We start from the raw sequence: 6888 nt of genomic DNA on the forward strand, positions 1-6888 counted from the left end.
CTCTGTGGGCCCCTCTCAAGACAAAAAAGGTTTCGTCCGCTGCGCTGTTAGTGTTACTACGTGTGGGTGAGAGATCTATTTGCTTTGCAGTTTGTACTTCCGGTTTAGAGCGGATACGGAAATGATCAGTGTGTTTGCATCTATGAGTGTGTGTGTGAACTTACCGGATGCAGTAGGTGTGTCTAGACTGATATGATCACTGAACAAGTAATTGAAAGCAGTCTTTTCATTGGCTGAAAGCCAGCTGCTGACTCGCAATCACAGACTGTCCGTCAGCTGCGCAGCAAAACACTGAAGTCAGTGACAACTGATGACTGAACTCAACTTAGCACAGTAGATGCACATCATACTAACTAACTAAGTAAATAGTCATGGCTCCTTCCAGAAAAGGAAAATCTGGGTCTCAAAAAAGAAAAGAACGTATAGAAAGAGAAAGAAAACAGACTAAGGGGAAACAACTCCTTACGAATTTCTTCCAAAAGACAGGTGAGCAGTGAGTGAACAACACACAACTAAAGCCAGATTTATACGTCATCGCATGACGGCTGTCACTGTGCACACTGAAAATAGCTGATCTACAAGCTCACAACATGCGGTGCATGATGCGACGTGTTGTGAGCTTGTAGATCTGCTACTTTTTGGCAGTGGTGGAAAGTAACTAAGTACATTTACTCTAAAGTACTGTACTTCAGTAAAATGTTGTATCTCCAATTTTCATTACTATTACTTTATACTCCACTACATCTCTGAGGAAAATATACTTAGTTTTACTCCACTACAATTATTTGAAAACTTTAGTTACTAGTTAACCATGAAGGTCTATTTGAAAATGGCCAATCTACAAGCTCACAATTGTGAGCTTTTGTAGATCTGCTATTTTTTTTTAAAGATTGTTATACATTTTGAACTTGTGAAATGGGACATTCTGCACAATGAGTACTTATACTTTTGGTACTTTAAGTATATTTTTATGCCAATACTATTGTAAGAAGGCAGTCAAATTCATGCTCACCTTATTTGTCAAATGTAAAAGAGTGGGTGAAAAATGTGTTGTATAATAATAAATAATAATAGAGGGTAAAACAAACATTAAAACTGAACAGAACAGTATAAAATACAAACAAGTGAATGAAAAAACTACATAAAATCCCCCGCGCTTTATTAGGCAGAAATTGTTTTTTGTGATAATAAATTGGTAAAATCAGGCAAAAATATGAATTAAATAACATAACCCTAACCTAACTCCTAATCCTAACCCTAAAACCAAAATAAAGAAACCAAAAACTGGAAAAAAAACCAACCCAATCCGCCCAGAACCGCGAAAAAAACGGACCCAATCCGCCCAGAACCGCAAAAAAATTTTTGCGCCCGCGCGCTTCGCGCGCGGCCGCGTTGGGGCCCCTACATAATTTCTTTCCCCAGGGCCCAGAATCTGGTGCTACGCCCCTGCACACGCACATCAAATGCATCTCCAGGAAAACCTGCGCAGTTTTGATTGCTGATAATTATTGAGCACTCAAACAAAACTTGAGGAAGAAAGAAAGTGAAGTTAGAAAGGGTGTGTGTGTGTGTGGGGGGGGGGGGCTGGCTGACGGTTTCATCTCCACATTCGCTGAAATTTCTGAATAAAACAGAAGTTTACATTGTCATCCCTCCACTGCTGAGTTTGACATATTAGTTTAAACTGACAGTTTGAATTAAAATCCGTAAATGCTGCTTTACTATTTTTTTTCTATCCTTTTCTTTTTCCTGATGCCCAATTCGAAAATCAGCTGTCAAAGTCGGTGTTTGTTGATTTTTATCGACTGAAGGGTTATTACATTTTGAGAATATGACAATTAAAAATCCCTCAATCATCCGCAGTGTCTTGCGGTGTGACATACAGTAGCTCGGCTCACAAACAGGAGCAGCTAAAAACCTCAGCTGCGTTTTACAGTTCACATGAACCTTGTCTCGTATCACTCGGGTTACGAGCAAATGGAAAAATTAGGTCCTGTCGGTAAGCCACTGCATACTGTGTGTGTCTTCACAAATACCAGATTATGAAAGGGAAGTTGGAAAATGATTTCCCCATCCGCACACAGGCCTCCTTTTAGTTCAACCCCGTGGCGCGCTCTCATGTGCGCTCTCTTCCGACATCTGAAATGCCCTTTCCCATGACTGTCTTTAAATGCGAGTGATAGATCTCGGGGTCAGGCCCAGGTCGCCACAGCTCACCACTGGAATAGACACAATTGGATAATGACTCAGACATGGACGCCAGTTGGTTAAAGACTCAATTGACATCGGGACGGAAGGGGTTACAGAGCTGTTTTCCTTTTTCCTTGCCCCCCAACCCTCCACCTCCTCTACAAGCCCCCTCCGACAACCCCCCCCCCCCCGCACCCCCACCTTCTCTCTCTCCACGACCGGCGAGAGCTGCATGCCTCCCCTCCATCTCAGAGGATATATAGAGGAGAAAAAAGATTTAAAAGGAGAGAAAAAAAAAAGCTCAATTGTTTATTGATTTTATAATAGGCTTAGTGCCAGAGAAATAAAGTGAGAGGGGGAGGGGGAGAGGAGGGGCAGGGCGGCGTGGTCAAACGGAGGCAGTGGCGTGACAAACACGGGGGCTTACAACGCAGGTAACAGTGGCTTGCGTTCTAATTCCGGGATAGCGGTAGAAACCCCCCCCCCCCTCCCCCCCTCCACTTTTTTTTCTCCACTACTCGTGTCATTGTTATCCTGCTTTTAAACCAGTGTAGACATAATCGCTCCTCTCACAAGCAGGGCACGGCTTCGTGGGCTTCAAAGAGCGTAGGAGGAGAGCAGGATCACTCCATGAAAAGAGAATGAAATAGCACTTCAAGGCAGAACGGACCGCTAGGGTGAGATGAGCCAATTTAAGGAAGTCTGTACGTTCACACACCATGGTTGAAATGTGCAGAAAATCGCGTTTCTTCATGTTTACCCCCAATATTAAAGAAGTTACAGTAAAAGGGAGGGGAAAAGTGCTTCAAACCAAAAAAATTATATAAATTGGTTTCCCCATCATTCTTTTTTTGTGTTGCTTTTTAGGCATAATAAACCCTAATGTGTTTTTGTGCAGTGTGTGTGTGTGTGTGTGTGTGTGTGTGTGGGGGTGTGTGTGTGTGTGTGTGTGTGTGTGTGTGTGTGTGTGTGTGTGTGTGTGTGTGTGTGTGTGTGTGTGTGTGTGTGTGTGTATGTGCTCATGCATCTGTGCTTGCACACTTGTGCATGTCTACAAACCCTGCACGTGGAAGTGTGTGTGTGTTGGCGTGCGAGCGTGTGCGTGTGTGTGTGTGTGTGTGTGTGTGTGTGTGTGTGTGTGTGTGTGTGTGTGTGTGTGTGTGTGTGTGTGTGTGTGTGTGTGTGCTTGTGTGTGCTTGTGTAAGCTTGGGTGTGTGTATGGCCTGATATATGGATGATAACACTAATTAGCTCGTTTTGTTTGGGGCACAACACTCATTAAAAACCCAGTGGGGCCATTAACGTTACCGTCCCTCCAAACCGTCGCTGCAGCCATATCAATCTAGGCTGCTATCTCGCCCCGTTCTCTCTGCTTCTAATGGTCTCCGCTTCAGGTTGTTCAGTTGAGGAAAGATTTGTGGGTTTAGATCACTCCCTTTTTTTTAATCTCTTACCTCCTGCATCCCTTCATCCATCACTCTATATTTCTTTTTAGACCTGTCACAGACAGAAGGTTTCTGTCTGTCTGTCTGTCTGTCTGTCTGTCTGTCTGTCTGTCTGTCTGTCTACTGTAGTTCATCCGTCCTTCCATCTCAGTCTCATCCATTATCACAGCAACCTTCCACTCCAGGCTACATGCACCCTCCATACAGTAGCAACTGTCCTACTGAAAAGAACAGGTGAAGGATTACTTCTCTATGTCTTGCTGCGAAAAGACGACAGAGACTCCCGGCTTTGCACAGCAATGTTGCCGTAATACCGACAAACCTCCCCATGACTCACTGTGGCTTGGCACACCATAAGGTGCCCGTTATATGGCAGTGGAGAGAGACTGGAGACACAGGCCTGTCAGGATTAGACGAGCAGGTGTAGCATCCCGCTAACTGATACAGCGCAAAGCCCATTCAAGACCATTTTCTCCAGGGTTAGCCGTGCTAAAGCTAACGGTTTCTAATACGAAGGGGGGTTGTTGAAGTCAGTCCACTGTATAGGCACTGCTGTCATCATGTGTCCGTCTGAGTTTGCACACTGACATTGTGGCAAATACATCACAATCAGTGATATCTGTTAGTGTAACCAACATTTGTGATATTTATATATATATATATATATATATATATATATATATATATATATATATATATAATGTGTATATATATATATATAATGTATATATATAATGTATATATAATGTATATATATAACCTTTCTGCTGTGCAACGACTTCAACAACCCCCCATATACGTTGGTGTCGGGCAGAAACCTTGTATCACCATATTTAAACGTTTCTTTTTTTTGCGTAAATTAATGCTACTTCATCATACAAGACTGTTGCGCAAAAGTAGCAAAAATACACACACACACACACACACACACACACACACACACACACACACACACACACACACACACACACACACACACACACACACACACACACACACCCACACCCACACCCACACACACAGGTACAGTGTGTATATATACATGGGAAGCTAATATATAATATAAATATCACACTTGTTAATTACTCCAACTGCTACCAGCATTTAAGTAAAGCTCACAAAACACCTCCAAACATACTAGGCCCTCGTTGTGTAGACACGGACCCTGTTTTTTTCTTCACGTGTCGGGAGTGTACGTGTAGAACTTAAAAATATTCCAGTCTCAGGTCTGGATATTAACAGTGTTGATGAGATATATGAGTTTGCCATTTGCCCACGGAGCGTGGAGTGTCTCAGACAGAACTGGGGACCATATGGCTGGTGAGAGATTTCCCCCTCTCTTCCTCTCTGCGCAGCCTGACAGCTGGATGGCTGCTAACTGGGGACGAGGAGGTTTGGCAGCTGCAGCTGAGAGCAACGCTTTGATGCCGCACACTCTCTCTCTCTCTCTCTCTCTCTCTCTCTCTCTCTCTCTCTCTCTCTCTCTCTCTCTCTCTCTCTCCCCTCTCCCTCCCTCCCTTTTTCACACCCCCCCATGCCAAAGCCATGTCACAAACTTTCTACAGGTTTGAGACGAAAGAGAAGTGGCCCCTCGGTCCATTCGTCCCCGTGTCTCCTGACCTTTAACAATAAGCCAGCAGCGGCCCGCTTAATCAAATGTCAGGTGTTCCTCTTATTCCAATTATGTTCTTAAAGGAAGAAGAAGAAGAAGAAGAAGAAGAAGAAGAAGAAGAAGAAGAAGAAGAAGAAGAAGAAGAAGAAGGAGAATAAGGAGAATATCAAGTAGATCTTATTGTTGTTGTTTTTTATTTCCCCCAAGATGTGGTACATACAGTATGTGATGTGTAAAAGATGATGCCGGCGGTGTGAGAGACAGAAACAGGGGTGGGGGGTGTGGGGTGGGGGAATGTAGGGTGCCCATAGGGGGAAGATGGGGGAGGGAGGGAAGAGGAGGGAGAAAAGACCTCTGGGAACGCATTAGAATTTACAGCTGGCAAGTACAAAAAAGTCAAAAAAAAAGGGGGAAAAAAGAAAAAACAATCTCTGTCTTCACTCGTGTTTTTTTTTTTTTTGTACTTCGACTCAAAGGAATCTTTCATCATTCCTTAAACAACAACAACAACAAAAACAAAAAGAAAGACTTCTTTGGGTGTTTTGATGCAGATACCTGGATGCTTTGTGTAATTTGAAAGAAAACGCCATTCTTTTCCCCAAAAAACTGAAGCTAATGTAAAACAGCAGGTGTTTTTTAATCTTGAATCTCATTTGTGCTAAGCAATTGTACGCTGTTATATGGCATAGCAAGATGTTTTCAGCCTTTTATATTGTTTAATTCTCTTGTGGGGAAAAAACAAACTTGAAACACTATACATTGATTCTTTTAAAATGAGCTAAACTGAAACAGCGAGCCAAGCCTTAACAGTGGAAGGAAATGTATTTTACAAGCTTCATACCGGATTTTCATCGCACGCATTCCTGACAAAACCAGCTACTACCACAAACCAGGCGGATTACCCAAATCCTGAATACTGTACAAATAAGGAACAGTAAAAACATGTTTCATAGAACATGAAACGACTATTTATAGTTGATATTATGAGCTAGCAGACCACGTTCAAGCTATCAAAGTGTCACTACTCAGAGTTGTCAATATGTCCAACAACACTTTCCTTTAGATAAAGAACAAAGAGTTGCTTCTTCAATGTCATTGGTCCTGAGTGGCTGCTGTCCCCTCTACTTGTCCCATGTCCCTTACAAGATAAAACTATTATCTCCAGGACACAATTACACAAGACTCTTGCACACACGCACGCACGCATGCACGCACGCACGCACGCACGCACGCACGCACACGCACACACACACACACACACACACACACACACACACACACACACACACACACACACACACACACACACACACACACACACACACACACAAACTCTCTTGCTTGCTGTCTGTCTTACTGGTTCATGTGTACACTTTCAGAGTTAAATCTGAGTCTGGATTTGACTGTGTATACTGTAGTATACAGTACTTGTTCATGTAATTGTGTAACGCTCCCTCTTGTGTTGTGGCACCACTTGCTTCAAGCCTGCTCTCTGGCCCCGCCTCTTTGTCCCCAACTCTTCCTATTCTTTTTTTCTCTCCCCATGCAGCCACTGCTCCCTCTCCTTTTTTTTACCACCACTGTATCACCCTCTTTAACCCTTCTCCCTTCTAATTCTCTCTCTCTCTCTCTCTCTCTCTC

Source organism: Gymnoscopelus braueri, assembly GCF_963280865.1.
Source record: "Gymnoscopelus braueri genome assembly, chromosome: 1".
In the NCBI taxonomy this organism is placed as follows: domain Eukaryota; kingdom Metazoa; phylum Chordata; class Actinopteri; order Myctophiformes; family Myctophidae; genus Gymnoscopelus; species Gymnoscopelus braueri.